This window comes from Chiloscyllium punctatum, chromosome 26 (assembly GCF_047496795.1).
Source record: "Chiloscyllium punctatum isolate Juve2018m chromosome 26, sChiPun1.3, whole genome shotgun sequence".
In the NCBI taxonomy this organism is placed as follows: Eukaryota; Metazoa; Chordata; class Chondrichthyes; order Orectolobiformes; family Hemiscylliidae; genus Chiloscyllium; species Chiloscyllium punctatum.
Window position 1 is genome coordinate 75,679,718 of NC_092764.1, and position 17,993 is coordinate 75,697,710.

Genomic DNA, 17,993 nt, shown 5'->3' on the forward strand with positions numbered 1-17,993 from the left:
TGAGGAGACATTTCTTAACCCAAAGAGCGATGAGCCTGTGGAATTCATTACCACAGGAAGTATTTGATGTCAAAACATTGAATATATTCAAAAGGCACCTAGATATAGCACTTGGGGCGAATGGGATCAAAGGTTATGGGGAGAAAGTAGGATTAGGCTATTGAATTGGATGATCAGATATGACCATGGTGAATGGTGGAGCAGACCCAAAGGGCTGAATGGTCTCCTTTTGCTCCTATCTTCTATGTTTCTATGAACCAATGTGTCTACCAGGGCAGTGCTGTTTATGGATTTTGGGAAGGAGGTAGAAGTGGGCTGTGCGGGGTTTCTGGAAGATAGGGAGAAGATAAGTCCATGACAGCCCTGGAAACAATACCTTGACATTCAATGGTGGGGTCATGATCCGCAGGGGGACATAAGAGGAAGTGTTGGCTCTCAGCATTTGCAAGGTTGGGTGGGGGCGGCGGCGGGAGGTGGGGGGAGGCAGTGTGCCAGATGACAATAGCACTATTCCTATTGGTAGGTTTAATCACAACATCAAGGTCAGAACTGAGAGAATTGAACCATGTTCAAATAAAGGCAGGTTAGAGTGTGTAAGGGGAGCAAGAAAATATGTCATGTTGACAATTCCCCTTGACAGAGATCAAGCATAAAGGTCCAAGGGAGTGGGAACCTATTGGAGAGGGCTCCTGTTGAAAGAAATGGGCACAGAGGCAAAGAGGATGGAAAGAGAGTTTAACATCATCTTGTGCGTGAAATGCATTGAGGTTGGCACATTAGGCACATGTAACATCTTCTTTTCTGTTTTGGGGAGTAGTGGGGGAGGTAGTGAAGGATTACCCTTATAATCAACCCAATGAACCAGGTCATGAACACCCTTTCCATGGGGACTAAGTCTTAGGATATGGGACTTGAGCTTGGGAGTTTCACGACATCACAACAGTTCCGGGAGAGTTCTGCTGTGCTGCTGTTAAAGTATAATTAGATCTTCACAGTTATTGTTTTGGCTCCAACTTGTGGCCCTACATTAGATGGCTGTAACTCAAATGTTAACCAGATAGCGGGGAGAACAGGCTGGAATTCTTTCCCTGATTCTGTTGTGGAAGCACTATCACCACGAGGACAGCAGCAGCTCAAGCTGAAAGCCCATCAGTAAAATCCCATTATGTAAATGGCACAGCAACCTGAAGCTGTCAACACAGGCCATCCCTTTAAGATATCTTGTGTTGCTGCACTAAAAGATTTAAAGGGACTACAAGTGCTCTAATGTAGGGAGTCACTGCAGAGAATTTTTACATATCAAACACTCATGGATGACAATGAAATAAATGAGGAGGGTTGCTTTTCAGACTGGAGACTTGCGACCAGTGGTGTACCACAAGGATCGGTACTAGGTCCACTGCTTTTTGTCACTTATATACATAATTTAGATGGGAATATAGGAGGGATAGATAAGTTTGCAGATGACACCAAAATTGGAGGCGTAGTGGACAGCGAAGGTAGTTACCTTAGATTACAACAGAATCTTGATCAGATGGGCCAATGGGTTGAGGAGTGTTTAATTTAGACAAATGTGAGGCGCTGCATTTTGGAAAGGCAAATCAGGGAAAGACCAATACACTTAATGTTAAGGTCCTGGGGAGTGTTGCTGAACAAAGAGAGCTTGGGGTGCAGGTTCATAATTCGTTGGAAGTGGAGTTTCAGGTAGAAAGGACAGTGAATAAGGTGTTTGGTATGTTTGTCTTTATTGGTCAGTGCATTGAATATGCAGATGGAAGGGCATGTTGCAGCTGTCCAGGACATTGGTTAGGACTCTTGTGTGTCGTTCTAGTTTTCCTCTTATAGGAAGATGCTGTTAGAGTTAAAGGGTTCAGAAAAGATTTACAATGATGTTGCCAGGGTTGGAGGCTAAACAGGCTGGGGTTGTTTTCCCTGGAGCGTCAGAGGCTGAGGGGTGACCTTATAGAGGCTTATAAAATCATGAGGGGCATGAATGGGGTAAATAGACAAGGTCTTTTCCCTGGGGTGGGGCAGTTCAAACTAGAGGGCATACGTTTAAGGCTAGAGCAAAGCATTTAAAAGTGACCTAAAGGGTAACTTTTTCCACAGAGTGTGGTGTCTGTACAGAATGAGTTTCTAGGAGAACTGGTGAAGGATGGTACAATTACAGCATTTACAACACATCTGGATAGAGGGACATGGGCCGAATGCTGGCAAATGGGACAAGATTAATTTAGGATATCTGGTTGGCATGGACGAGTTATACTGAAGGATTTCTGTGCTGTACATCTTTATGACTTTATGACTCTAAGTGCCATGATGTGGGGAGTCACTTTAATGAATTTGTACTTATCAAATACTCATAGATGACAATGAAATAAATGAGTCGTGACTGTGGTGTTGGAAAAGCGCAGCAGGTCAGGCAGCATCTGAGGAGCAGGAGAATCGACGTTTCCAGCAAAAGTTCTTCATCAGGAATGAATGATGAAGGGCTTTTGCCTGAAACATAGATTCTCCTGCTCCTCGGATGCTGCCTAGCCTGCTGTGCTTTTCCAGCACCACACACTCAACTCTAAATCTCCAGCATCTGCAGTCTTCACCTTCGCCTAATTAAATAAATGAACCAGCTCATTATTTAAGTTGCTGATTGAGGGATAAATCCTGGCTAGGGCACTGGGGCGAACTGTCCACTTCTTCATGTTGTAATATGGGATCTTTTACATTAATCCATTAGGTTTAAAAATACATCACTTTCAACAATACAGCCATCCCTCAGTCCTACATAGAAGCGCCAACCTAGAATTTGTTTAAGTCTCAGTAATGGAGCAGGAGCTCACCAACTGAGTGTGTTTAAAATGCATTATATGTTCACTTTGGGAATGGCGTACTAGATGTCCTCATGATAAGAGTATGCACAATGCAAATACAACCCAGGATTTTATCATACATTATTTGTTTTGCCTAAAATGTGAGAGTCTGTGAACATTGCATTATCACGCAAATCTGCATGTGTTTGAGTGCTGCTTCATTAACTCAGCTACTATAACCACATATTAAAAGCATTGAAAAATAGATATAGTGCAGTAAAAGGTGTAAAACTCGGACAACAGCCTCATGGCAGACTGATACAGAAGGTGAAGTCACATGTGATGTGTGGTCAGTTGCTAAAATGGTTACAAAACTGACTTGGTCATAGAAGACGCAGAGTACCAATAGAAGGGTGTTTTTCTGTATGAGGATCTGTGAACAGTGATGTGCCACAGGGATTAATGTTGGGATTGCTGTTGTTTGTAATATAAATGATTTGGAGGAGAATATAGGTGATCTGATTAGTACATTTGTGGATGACACAAAGATTGGGGGAGCTGCAGAGAGTGAGGAGAATTGCCGGGGGATACAGCAGAATATGGATAGGCTGGAGACGTGAGTGGAGAAATAGCAGATGGAAATTTAATTTGGACAACTGTAAGGTGATGCATTTTGAAAGGTTTATTTTCGGTTTCAAGAGCAGTTACAGAGAACTGTGAGGATGATTCCCTTTACTACAGGTAGTTGGCCAGTTTACACTGGGGAGTGTGATCATCTATGTTAAGCTCTTGCTACAAGAAGCAGCAACACACATGATACAAAAGCAAAAAATGCAGCAGTAGGGAGCGCAACTGGCAACCTCAATCAGCTTGCAAACTTTAGTAAATTCATGGATCGATCAAAGACAAACTGTGATACTTGAAAGAATCAACAATAATTCTATCTGGAATAAACTGTTTCTTGAGATGCAAGGGAGAAAGACAAGCTGTTACACAGAGACTGAAAGCAACATGTGAATTAACCATCCCCGGTAAGAAGCAAGATGAACCAACAATCTGCTTCCTGGCAGAAAGGAGATAACAACTGCTTCAACACCTGCTTTATAAACTGGATACTTTATTGCCACAAAGCACAAGGATTGCCTGCAGAAGAATTTAAGGAGCTAATTGTAGGCAAAGCTGTAATTTAAACAAATAACTAATCCTGATTGAATCAAAGAACAGGAGAGCTACTTCTGATACTGAAGGCAAGTTACACACTTGAGGTCTCCGAAAGAATAACCTATGCTGGGGAGGAAGGAATCTACTTTAATATCAATAATGTCACACCATAAATGTGAAAGAGAAAAAATTGCATAAAAATCAAACACTAGAACAAGTTAGTAACAGAACTTTGAACAACAACACTGTACAAATATCGAACCCTTAACACTTCCAGAGTCAGATCCCATTGGTGAAATCATGGCCAGATTCCATAGTTAATTGGGTAAGAGCCAAGTTCTGAGGCTTATTTGAGGGGTCTTATTTTGGTTGCTACATGCAATAAACTTCAAGTCATTGTTTCAGTACTTGATTGTCTGTGAGATTTCTTAATAAGTAGCCGAATTAAAGGTGATTTGTGGTGAGTTTACCCACAAGCTGCAATCCTTTCTCGGGATTACAATCTAGTTACTGGACCGAAACAGGCCCATCAGCACAACAGGTTTAGGTTGGTGTTCCTCTCATCCCTCTTTATCTGACATCATGACCATATCTTGTTTTAATATATATTGGGATGACATCTCCTGTCCACCAGTCCTCAGACACTCTTCTTTTTCTAATTACTGTTTAAGTTTTACAAAGGTATCATATTTTCAAAAGAGCACTGAATATATATTTGAAAGTGATGAATTTAGAAGTTTATAGAATTAGGGTTGGATAGGAAGTTTACAGAGATAGACTACAGACACGATGGGCCAAATTACTTCCTTCTGTACTGTAAAACTCTATGACTCTAGTGCCTCTGCCATCACCTCCCTAATTTTCTCTAATATACATGGAGACAATCTGTCTACAGCAGGGTTTTATCTTCTCTAATTAATTTATCGATTCTTTCCACGCTTCCTATCTGTGTTTTTATATCCTTTTCAATCTCTTTTTCTAATGTTCAGTCAACCATGGTAGTTTCCCTGATAAGTCTCTGGGCAAAGTAATTATTTAGTACTCAGAGCATAGAACATTACAGCCCAGTGCAGGCTCTTCAGCCCTTGATGTTATGTCGACCTGTGGAATCAACCTGAAGCCCATCTATCCTACACTATTCCATTTTCATCCATATATTAATCTAATGACCACTTAAATGCCCTTAAAGTTGGTGAGTCTACAACTGTTGCAGGAGGTGCGTTCCATGCTCCTACTACTCTCTGGGTAAAGAAATTACTTCTGACATCTGTCCTATATCTATCACCCCTCAATTTAAAGCTCCCCTCGTGCTAGCCATCACCATTGGAGGAAACTCCTGCCAGCAGTTCCGGGAGTTTATCGTGCATAGTTCTTAGAAGTCCTAACCAATCCTATTTTCTGTTTTGTAATTTTTGTATTAATAGGAGTACTTCACTATTTAAAATTCCATCATAATTTGATTTTGTAATTCCTTTTTCGTTCTGCTAGTTATGTTTTGCTTTCCGAACCTAATCATTTTCCCTTTTAATTTTCCTCTTTTTGTACTCAGTTCATACATTTTACTTTAGTTTCATCTTATTTCTGTCCTGGTGTGTTCTCACTGACTAGGTGTGTTCTTGCTTTTTAATGGGATAGATTTTGCCTTAAGTTCCTTCAATTCTGCGAAAGTATAACAGGCAGCAGAACAAGTGTCCCCAGAGTCTATTGTGCTTACTAATTGTTATTCTGTTTTGGAAACTTCTAAGATGGATGGTTCCTCGGGAGTGTGCATCAAGAACCAAGTCTGTGGTATCATGAACGTCTCAACTGGATGGGAGAGGAAGAAGAATAACAAGAGTTTCTAGAGGGATAGTCGGACATTTCTCTATCATCAAAAGTAATGCAGGATCGTGAGTTGCCTCGGGGTGGGGGGAGGAGTTAGCCAGAAATGTAGTTCACAGTCGTACTAACAAAATAGGCAGGAAAAAGGGATGATGTCCTTAAACCAATTTATTTCTCAATTACTTCAAATCTAAGAAGCAGGATTTTAAGAACAGTAACCTCAGGATTACATTGGCCAGCATGGTGGGCTTAGTGTCATAGAGTCATAGAGATGTACAGCACGGAAACAGACCCTTCAGCTGAACTCGTCCATACCGACTAGATATCCTAAATTGATCTAGTCCCATTGGCCAACACTTGACCCATAGCTCTCTAAACTTTTCCTATCCATATACACATCCAGATGTCTTTTAAATGTTGTAATTGTACCAGCCTCAACCACTTTCTCTGACTGCTCATTCCATACACACACTACCCTCTGTGTGAAAAAGCAGCCCCTTAGGTCCCTCTTGAATTGTTCCCCTCACCTTAAACCTATGCCCTCTAGTTCTGGACTTGCCCAACCTAGGGAAAAGACCTTGTCTATTTATCTGATCCATGTACTTCATGATTTTATAAACCTTTATAAGGTCACCCCTCAGCCTCTGACACTCCAGGGAAAACAGCTCCAGCCTATTCAGCTCTCTAAAGAGCTCAAACCCTCCAATCCTGGCAACATCCTTGTAAATCTTTTCTGAACCCTTTCAAGTTTCACAACACCTTTCTTATAGGAGGGAAGATTTGCACACAATATTTCACAAGTGGCCTAACCAATGTCCTGTACAGCCGCACATAACCTCCCATCTCTTATATTCAAGGCAGTGACCCATAAAGACAAACATACCAAACATCTGCTTCATTATCCTATCTACCTGCAACTCCACTTTCACGGAATTATGAATCTGCACCCCAAGGTCTCTTTGTTCAGCAACACTCCCCAGGACCTTACCATTAAATGTGTTGATCCTGTCCTGATTCACCTTACCAAAATGCAGCACCTCATATCAAACGCCAGCCAGTCCTTGGCCCATTGGCCCATCTGATCAAGCTCCAGTTATATTTTGAGGTAACCACCCTCGTTGTCCACTACACTTCCAATTTTGGTGTCATCTGCAATATTACTAACTATGCCTCCTCTGTTCACATCCAAATCATTTATTATAAATGACGAAAAGCAGTGCATCCAGCACCAATCCTTGTGACACTCTACTGGTCATAGGCCTCCAGTCTGAAAAGCAACTCTCCTCCTCCACCACCACCCTCTGTTTTCTACTTTAGAGCCAATTCTGTATCCAAATGGCTAGCTCTCCTTTGTTCCATGTGATCTAATTTTGCAAACCAGTCAACTATTAGCCTTGTCGAATGTCTTACTGACGTCCTATAGATCACGTCTACTGCTCTTCCTTCATCAATCCTCTTTGTTACTTCCTCAAAAAACTCAATCAAGTTTGTGAGACATAATTTCCACGCACAAAGCCATGTTGACGATCTCTAATCAGTTCTTGTCTTTCCAAATACATGTACATCGTGTCCCTCAGGAGTCCCTCCAACAACTTGCCCATCACCGATGTCAGGCTCACCAGTGTATGGTTCGCTGGCTTTTCTTACCAGCTTTCTTAAATAGTGGCTTCACGTTAATGAACCTCCCGTCTTCCGGCAACTTACCTGTGACTACTGATGATACAAATTTCTCAGCAAAAGGGCAAAGCAACAACTTCCTTAGCTTCCCACAGAGTTCTAGGGTACACCTGATCATGTCCTAGGCATTTCTTCACCTTTCTGCATTTTAAGACATCTAGCACCTCTTCCTCTGTAATATGGCCATTTCTCAAGATGTCACCATCTATTTCCCCACATTCTGTATCTTCCATGTCCATCTCCACAATAAACAATGATGTTAAAGTACTCATTTAGTATCTCCTCCATTTCCTATGGTTCCACACAAAGGCTGCCTTGTTGATCTATGAGGAGTCCTATTCTCTCCCTAGTTACCCTATTGTCCTTATTGTGTTCATACAATCCCTTTGGTTTCTCCTTAACCTTATTTGCCAAAGCTATCTCATGTCCTCTATATGCCCTCCTGATTTCCCTCTTAAGTATAATCCTACTGGCTTTATATGTTTCTAAAAATTCACTTGATCTCTGCTGTCCATACTTGACATATGCTTCGTAGAATCACAGAGACATAGAGATGTACAGTATGGAAACAGACCTTTCAGTTCAACTCGTCCATGCAAACCAGATATCCTAAACTAATCTAGTCCCACCCACCCACCAGCACATGGCCCATACCTCTCTAAACCCTACCTTTTCATATACCCATCCAGATGCCTTTTAAATGCTGCAATTGTACCAGCCTCCACTACTTCCTCTGGCAGCTCATTCCATACATTCACAACCCTCTGCATAAAATAGTTGCCCCTTTAGTCCCTTTTATATCTTTCCCCTCTCACTCTAAATCTATGCCCTCTAGTCTGGACTCCTCCACCCCAGGGAAAAGACTGTCTATTTATGCTATCCATGCCTCTTGTGATTTTATAAACCTCAATAAGGTGACCCCTCAGCCTCCGACGCTCCAGGGAAAACAGCCCCAGCCTATTCAGCCTCTCCCTATAGCTCAAATCCTCCAGCCCTGGCAACATGGTTGTAAATCTTTTCTGAACCCTTTCAAGTTTCACAACATCCTTCTGATAGGAAGGAGACTAGAATTACATGCAATATTCAAAAGTGGCCTAACCAATGTCCTATACAGCTGCAACAAGACCACCCAACTCTGATACAGAATACTCTGACCATTAAAGGAAAGCATACCAAACACCTTCTTCGCTATCCTATCTACCTGTGACTCCACTTTCAAGGAGCTATGAACCTGCACTCCAAGGTCTCTTTGTTCAGCAACACTCCCTAAGACCTTACCAATAAGTGTATGAGTTCTGCTAAGATTTGCTCTTCCAAAATGCAGCACCTTGGCAGGTGGGACTAGATTGGGTTGGGACATCTGGTCGGTATGGATAGGTTGGACCGAAGGGTCTGTTTCCATGCTGTACATCTCTATGACCTCACATTTATCTAAAACTCCATTTGCCACCTCTCAGCCCAGTGACCCATTTGATCATGATTCCATTGTAATCTGAGGTAACCTTCTTTGCTGTCCACTACACCTCCAATTTTGGTGTCATCAGCAAACTTACTAACTATACCTCCTATGTTTGCATCCAAATCATTTATATAGATAATGAAAAGCACTGCACTCAGCATCGAACCTTGTGGCAATCCGCTGGTCACAGGCCTCCAGTCTAAAAAGCAACCCACCACCACCATCTTCTGACTTTTACTTTGCTTGACCAAAGCCTCAATTTCACTCGTGATCCAGCACTCCCAACATCGACCAGCCTTGCCTTTCACCATAATAGGAATATACTGTCTCTGGACTCTTGTTGTCTCATTTTTGAAGGCTTCCCATGTTCCAGCTATCCCTTTGCCTGAGAACATCCACACCCAATCAACTTTTGAAAGTTCTTGCCTAATACTGTCAAAATTGGCCTTCCTCCCATTTAGAACTTTAACTTTTAGATCCTATCTATTGTTTTCCATCACTATTTTAAAACTAATAGAATTATGGTCATTGGCCCCAAAGTGCTCCCTCACTCAGTCACTTGCCCTGCCTTATTTCCCAAGAGAAGGCAAAGTTTTGCAGCTTCTCTTGTAGATACATCCACATATTGAGTCAGAAAATTTTCTTGTACACACTTAACAATGTCCTCGCCATCTAAACCCTCAGCACTATGGCAGTCCCAGTCGATGTTTGTCGAGTTAAAACCCTTACCATTATCACCCTATTATCCTTGCAAATAACTGAGATCTCCTTACAAATTTGTTTCTCAATCTCCTACTGACTATGAGGTTTGGTCTAAAATATAATCCCAATAAGGTGATCATCCCTTTATTTTTCAGTTCCACCCAAATACCTTCAGTGGACATATTCCAAGCAATATCCTTTCTAAGTATGCCATAATGTTCTCTCTCACACAAACACACCCTCCGCTGTCCCCCATTCTATCCTTCCTTTAGCGTGTGTATCCTGGAACATTAAACTGCCAATCCTGTCCATCTCTGCACTGTGACTATTGATGATACAAATATCTCAGCAGGGGGCCCAGCAATCGCATCCCACAAAATCCTGGGGTACACCTGATCAGGTCCTGGGGATTTATTCACTTTTTTGTGTTTCATAACATCCAGCACTTCCTTCTCTGTAATTTGGACATTTTTCAAGATGTCACTATTTATTTCTCTACATTCTATATCTTCCATCTCCTTTTCCACAGTAAACATTGATGCAAAATACTCGTTTATTATGTCCCCCATTTCCTGTGGCTCCACACAAAGGCCCCCTTACTGATCTTTGAGGGGCCCTATTCTCTCCCTAGTTTCTCTTTTTTCCTTAATGTATTTGTAAAATCCCTTTGGATTCTCCTTAACACTATTTGCCAAAGCTATCTCATGTCCCCTATATGCCCTCCTGATTTCTCTCTTAAGTGTACTCCTACTGCCTTTATACCCTTCTAAGGATTCATTCAATCTATCTTGTATATACCTGACTTATGCCTCCTTCGTTTTTTTTAACCATCCCTCAATTTCTTTAGTCATTTACACCTACACCTACCAGTCTTTCCTTTCATTCTAAGAGGACTATACTGTCTCTGGACTCTCACTGGGGTTGGCTAACGTGATGCCACTGTTTAAGAAAGGTGGCAAGGACAAGCCATGGAACTATAGACCAGTGAGTCTAAAGTTAGAGGGAATCCTGGGGGTCAAGATGTCCATGTATTTGGAAAGGCAAGGACTGATTGGGTATAGTCAACATGGTTTTGTGCGTGGGAAATCATGTCTAACAAACTTGATTGAATTTTTTGAAGACGTAATAAAGATATTGATGAGGGCAGAGCAGTGGACGTGATCTGTATGGATTTCAGTAAGGCGTTCGACAAGGTTCCCTATGGGAAACTGGTTAGCAAGGTTAGTTGTCATGGAATACAGGGAGACCTCGCCAGTTGGATACAGAACCTGTCTTGAAGGTAGAAGACAGAGGGTGGTGGTGGAGGGTTGTTTTTCAGTCTGGAGGCCTGTGACCAGTGGGGTCCACTATTGTTTGTCATTTATATTAATAATTTGGATGTAAGCATAAGAGGTATAGTTAGTAGGTTTGCAGATGACACCAAAATTGGAGATGTAGTGGACAGCAAAGAAGGTTATTTCAGATTACAATGGGATCTTGATCAGATGAGCCAATGGGCTGAGAAGTGGCAGATGGAGTTTAATTTAGATAAATGCGAGGTGTTGCATTTTGGGAAAGCAAATCTTAGCAGGACTTATACACTTAATAGTAAGGTCCTAGGGAACGTTGCTGAACAAAGAGATCTTGGAGTGCAGGTTCATAGCTCCTTGAAAGTGGAGACGCAGGTAGATAGATAGTGAAGAAGGTGTTTGGAATGCTTTCCTTTATTGGTCAGAGTATTGAGTACAGGAGTTGGGAGGTCTTGTTGCAGCTATACAGGACATTGATTAGGCCACTTTTGGAATATTGCATGCAATTCTAGTTCTCCTTCCTATTGGAAAGATGTTGTGAAACTTGAAAGGGTTCAGAAAAGATTTACAAAAATGTTGCTAGGGTTGGAGGATTTGAGTTATAAGGAGAGACTGAATAGGTGAGGGCTGTTTTCTCTGGAGCATCGGAGGCTGAGGAGTGACCTTATAGAGGTTTATAAAATCATGAGAGGCATGGATAGGATAAATAGACAAAGTCTCTTCCTTGGGGTAGGGGAGTCCAGAATTAGATGGCATAGATTTAGGGTAAGAGGAGAAGATATAAAAGAGACCTAAAGGGCAACTTTTCCATGCAGAGGGTTGTATGTGTTTGGAATGAGCTGCCAGAGGAATTGGTAGATGCTAGTATTATTGCAACGTTTAAAAGGCATCTGGATGGGTATATGAATAGGAAGGGTTTGGATGGATATGGGGTGGGTGCTGGCGGGTGGGACTAGATTGGGTTGGGATGTCTGGTCGGCATGAACGAGTTGAACCAAAGAGTCTGTTTCCGTGCTGTACATCTCTATGACTCAATGTTTCTGTAATTGCAATGATATCCCAGTCCCATGTCCCACCCATGCCCTGAGTTCATCTTCTTTCCCTGTGAGGCCTCTTGCATTGAAATAAATGCAGTTTAATTTATCAGTCCTACCTCATTCTCTGCTTTGTTCCTGCCTGTCCTGACTGTTTGACTCGCCCCTTTTTCCTAACTGTACCAGTCTCAGACTGATCTCTTTACTCACTGTCTCCCTGAGGCACACCCCCCCCCACACCTTACTAGGTTAAATCCTCCCAAGCAACTCTAGCAAATCTCCCTGCCTTTATATTAGTTCCCTTCCAATTCAAGTTCAGTCCATCCTTCTTAAACAAGTCACTTCAACCCCAGAAGAGATTCCAATGCTCCAAAAATGTGAACCCCTCTCCTTGCACCAGCTCCTCAGCCACACATTAATCTGGTCTTTCCTCCTATTCCTGTCCTCACTCCTTTGTAGCACTGGGAGTAATCCAGATATTACTACTCTCGAGGATCTCCTTTTTAAATTCCTGCCTAGCTTCCTATATTCTCCCTTCAGAATCTCATCCTTGCCCCTTCCTATGTTGTTAGTTCCAAGGTGTACAACGGCATCCTGCTGGTCCCACTCCCCTTTAAGAATATTTTGCACTCTCTCCGATCGTGGCACCAGGGAAGCAACACACCATTCTGATTTCTTGCCGACAGCTGCAGAAATGTCTGCCTGTGCCTCTGACTAGAGAGTTTCCTATCACAATTGATTGTTTGTAGCCTGATGTACCCCTGGTTACTTTACAGCCAGTCAGCTGTGAATTTCACTTTTTGTTAATTTTTCTTCAGTGCATTCTTGGCATCCAGAAATACTTGAACTCAACAGCAAAGGCAGTAACTGTGCAGATTCACTCCTGTGTCGGACAGCTTTCTCTCTCTCTCTCTCTCTCTCTCTCTCTCTCTCTCGCTCCCCCTCCCCCCCCCCATCTCTCTCTCTCTCTCTCTCTCTCTCACTCTCTCTCTCTCTCTCTCTCTCTCTCTCTCTCTCTCACACACTGACCATGTGGTTGCTGCCTTTGTTCTCTTACTTTCTTTCAAAGTGCCGTTGTTTAGATTTTCTTTCCCCCAAATTTCCAAAACAATCGAACGGTTTATAAAGTAGCAATTACTGTACCTCACATTTGAGGAAATCACCTCCAACATCTAAAATACCTCAAAAAAGGAACAGCTCTTAGAGCCACAATATTTTCCTGTCCTCCATCTTGTACTGTTGCCTCACCTTGGGTGAGTGACTGTGTGGAGTTTGCACATTCTCCCTGCGTCTGCGTGGGTTTCTGTCAGATGCTCTGGTTTCTTCCCATAATCCAAAGATGTGCAGGATAGATGCATTGGCCAGTGGAAATTGTCCACAGTGTCCAGGGCTGTGCAGGCAAGGTGGATTAGCCAAGGTGAATACAGGAATAGGATAGGGGACTGGGTCTGGGTACGATGCTCTTCAGAGGGTTGGTGTAGACTAAATTGGCCAAATGACCTTTTTCTGCACTGTAGGGATTCAATGATTGTTTTAAATGATACTCCCAGTGCCACACATTGGTAGAAATAAGAACACGCGGGATTGATTGGTTGGAGAACTGATGTAGGAGGGAGGGAAATCAGATTCATGTGTCATTTGGACCAATTCTGGGACAGATGAGCTCTGTATAAACTAGAAGGATTACATCTTAACAGTACTTGGACAGATATCTTTACAGCGCAATTTGTTAGTGCTGTTGGGGTGGGTTTAAACTAGCTAGTCAGAGGACTGGGAACACATGGGTAATGTGATTGGAAGAAAGTAACGCTGGCAATAGAAAGTCAAAAAACTGCTTGAAAAACTGGATTACAGGACAAACAAAGCCTCACATCAAGTATGCTTCAAAGGTAGAATTATGTCAAAAGGACAAAGTTAAGGGCTCTCTACTTGAATGTGTTCACCATTCATAACAAAGCAGATGATCTAAAGATACAAATAAAGGTAAACACATATGAGGGAATTGCAATTGCATAAACATGGTGACTGCGGCTCAGAACTGAATATTTAACACTTAGAAAGGACAGATTTGATTGATAAGGCAGTGGAAATGAACTAATAATAAATGATGGGATTAGTAAGGGAAGAGCTCAGATCAGAACAAAAATGTGTGGAGTCTGGGTGAAACTAAGAAAAGCAAGGGGGCACAGACATTGGAGTCATTTATAGAGCACCAAATAAGAGTGGGAGTGTAGGGGATTCTATTAGTCAGGAGATGGGAAACGTGATAATCATGGGTGAATTTTATCTACATACAGACTGGGTAAGCAAGCTGACTACTAAAGCTGAGAGGACAAACTGCTGGATGAGTTTCTGTTACAAATGCAGTATGTCGAGCAGCTGACTAGAGGACAAACTATTTTAGATCTCCTATTATGTAATGATAAAGGGCTAATTAATAATCATGCAGCAAAAAAAAACCTTCAGGATGGGTGATCACAATGGGATAGAATTTTACATTATGATTGAAAGTGAGGTAGTTCAATCTGAAGCAGGGATGTTAAATTCAGATAAGGGAAATTATGAACATGGGAGGCAGAATTTGGCCGAGGTGGTTTGGGAGATGAAGTGCCATGAAGGTTCACTTATTACTGGATTGATGGGACTGACTCATGAAGAGAAATTGGGCAAACCATCGCTGTATTCTCTAGAGTTTCGAAGTATGTGATTGAAACCCGACAAATTATCTAAATGGATAGACAGGATAGACGCAAGTGAGATGTTTACCCCGGTTAAGGAGTCTAGAAACAGAGTCACAATTTAAAACTTAGGATTGATATGAGAAGAATTATTTTTACTCAAAGGGTTGTGAACATTTGGAATTCTTTACCACTGAGAGATGTGGAAGCTCAGTCCTTAAACATGTTTAAGATAGATGTGATATAGAGTTGCTGGTGTTGGACTGGATTGGACAAGGTCAAAAATCACACTGTTATAGTCCAAGGGGTTTATTTGAGAACACTCGTTTCGGAGTGCTGTTCCTTCATCAGGTGGTAGTGAGAGAGGAAGACCTTAGACACAGAATTTGTATGGAAAAGATCAAACAGTGATACAACTCATGCGAACGAATTGAACACACCTAAGGTGGCTCTTAAATCATTCATCAGTTAAAATGAAAGAGCAAGTTTTGATTGATTAATGTGCAAATCCCAGAATTTCTTTCAAATCATTTCTGAATACCAGAGATGTAAAAGGGTTATGGGATGGAGTAGGAAAAGGCATTGAAATGTTCAATAATTTATGATTGTATTGAATAGTGGAGCAGGTTTGATGTGTTGAAAGGCCTACTCCTGTTCCAATGTTCTTTTGAAGGATTAGAATCTCAATTTTCTTTTCATCAGTGGATCAAAACAGCATTTCTAAGAAATTATACAATTTAAGCTCAGTGACGAGATAAACTACCTGTGATATAATGACTGAAGTATTTATCAAGTTGAGCTTTTATAATGTATAGAAGGAGAGGCTAGAGGCCAGAAGCAGGTCGAGTTCAGAAGAAGTGGTTTGTAACAGCAGAATGCCTGTTATCTTTTGGCAGGGCAAAAGTGAGGACTGCAGATGCTGGAAACCAGAGTTTAGATCAGAGTGGTACTGGAAAAGCACAGCAGGTCAGGCAGCATCTGAGGAGCAGGAAAATCGGCGTTTCGGGCAAAAGCGTTTCATCAGCAATAGAGGCAGGAAGCCTCCGGGGTGGAAAGATAAATGGGGGTGGGGGTGCTGGGGAGAAGATAGCAAAGAGTACAATAGGTGAATAGGGTGGGGATGGAGGTGATAGGTCAGAGGGGAGGGTGGAGCGGATAAATGGGAAGGGAGATTGGCAGGTAGGACAGGTCATGACATCATTGTGGACTTCAGCTTCCTCATTTCCCTTCCCCCCCAGCTACCTTATCCCAGTTCCAACCTTCCAGCTCAGCACTGTCCTCATGACCTGTCCTACCTGCCAATCTCCCTTCCCATCTATCCGCTCCACCCTCCCCTCTGACCTATCACCTCCATCCCCACCCCCATTCATCTATTGTACTCTTTGCTATCTTTTCCCAATCCCCACCCCATTTATCTCTCCACCCTGGAGGCTTCCTGCCTCTATTCCTGATGAAGGGCTTTTGCCCGAAACGTCAATGTTCCTGCTCCGCGGATGCTGCCTGACCTGTTGTGCTTTTTAAGCACCACTCTGATCTAAAAACTGTTATCTTTTGGCAGATCTGGCCATCAGAATTGGAAGGAAATCTTAATCTGCTTTAGCAGTCCAACTTGACAAGACATGTAAAAGCCCTGAGATAGTCTTATGGTTGAGTGGAAACATCTCCCTAACATCTACTCTGTCCAGGCCATTCAGTATTCTGTAAGGTTCAATTAGATTCATCCTCATCCTTCTAAACTCCATCGAATAAAGACCCAGAGTACTCAAACATATCTCATGTTAAGCTTTTCATTCCTGGGACCATTCTCATGGACCTCCTCTGAACCTGCTCCAGGGCCAGTACATTCTTCCTGAGATAGGGCGCACAATACTCCAAATATAGTCTGAGGGGAAGGGAGGTATAATAAAGCAATTGATGCTCTGAGGCAACAATTATAGGACACATTTCCACTTCTACTATTCCTGTCCCACCTGTTTGGAGTGATAAAATGACAGAGCATTGCATGTCTGGCAAAACCTATCCCCCCAGCCGCTTCCGTGGAACTGGCTGTCAGATTCTCGGAATAATAAAGGCTGTAAACACCCAGTCATTCAGGCAGCGTCATTAGGGAAATACTCAGCATTTCAGGCATGAGGAGCCGTCCCCAAAATCAGAATTTCGCTATAATTTGGCTCCTACTGGTATCTGTGCGCTGTGAGTGTCGTTGTCCCACATCCCCCGAGCACCTTGATGGAAGTTTTGTTTTTTAAAAAACAAGGAATGTGCTTAGATTAGCCCGGAATGAAGTAAGGATTAATTCACACCCTCGCCCATGACATTCAGATAAACCAGTCAATGCCGCCAGTGCAACACCAGGAAACTGAGGCACGGCCCGTTTGAATGGTATTCAACATTATAACTGATGCACTATGCGTGTCTCTTTAAAATTTTAAAAAAAGTTTTTTAAGAAAAGGAAGATTCCCATATTCTTTAAAGAACAACTCCAAGGTGCAACTTGCCAGACCCAAACTCTCAGCTCAGAGGGTTCGTAAAATCTGAAATAAGATAAATCCACTTAAATTCCGATAAAAAGTAAAATAAAAAGCCTCTTTCACAAGCTTGTGTTAGAATCAAAACGTCTTTCTCCGCCACAGTGTTTGTAACTTTACCCCAACTCCCCAAACGTTGTCCGGTGTATCAACTGAAAGAGTTACCTGTTCGCTGTTGGTGGGAAAATGACTGCTTTCAGATTTCCCCTCTACTAATCGAGCGATAATTACTTGTAGTGAATGTTGGAAATGCTACAGCTACTTGCAGAAAGGATCTGTAATGCAATACATTTAGCCTTCAAGCTGACAATGCAGCTGTACAGACCGGTTACCTGTTTGTTTCTCAATCTCTCACACACATAGCTTCCCGGGGTGGGAACTGGGAGAAGGTGTGGTTTTGCAAACAACAAGTTGATGTAATTTTCGAGGACACCGCCCCTTACGGCACACGGTCCTCCTCATGGGCGGATTGTAATTTGAACCTCAGCGTCAGAATATAGTTTCTAGCTGAATGGCATATCACTGTAGGGTTAAAACGTTGTGCAAAAGGAGGATAGAATCCCTACAGTGTGGAAACAGGCCATTCGACCTATTGAGTGCTCACTGACCATCCAGGAAGATCCAACCCAGACATATCCCCTATCCCTGTAACCCTGCGTTTCCCGTGGCTAACCCACCGAGCCTGCACACCCTGGACACTATTTAGCATGGCCAATCCACTTAACCTGCACATCTTTGGACTGTGGAAGGAAAGGGGAGCACTCGGAGGAAACCCACGCAGGTACGGGGAGAATGTGTAAACTCCATACAGATAGTCGCCCAAGGTGGAACTGAATC

At 42.4% G+C, this 17,993-nt stretch overlaps 1 protein-coding gene across 1 annotated transcript in view; it reads right to left on the bottom strand.

The window, feature by feature from the left end:
• LOC140453184 (endonuclease/exonuclease/phosphatase family domain-containing protein 1-like) overlaps nucleotides 1-17,518 on the bottom strand; it is a 60,955-nt gene extending 43,437 nt beyond the window's left edge. Inside the window, exon 1 of the mRNA XM_072547680.1 lies at nucleotides 17,322-17,518. The gene's annotated coding sequence lies outside the window, so the exon portion shown is untranslated. The remainder of the gene's footprint in view (nucleotides 1-17,321) is intronic.
• Between the last annotated feature and the right edge of the window lie 475 nt (nucleotides 17,519-17,993).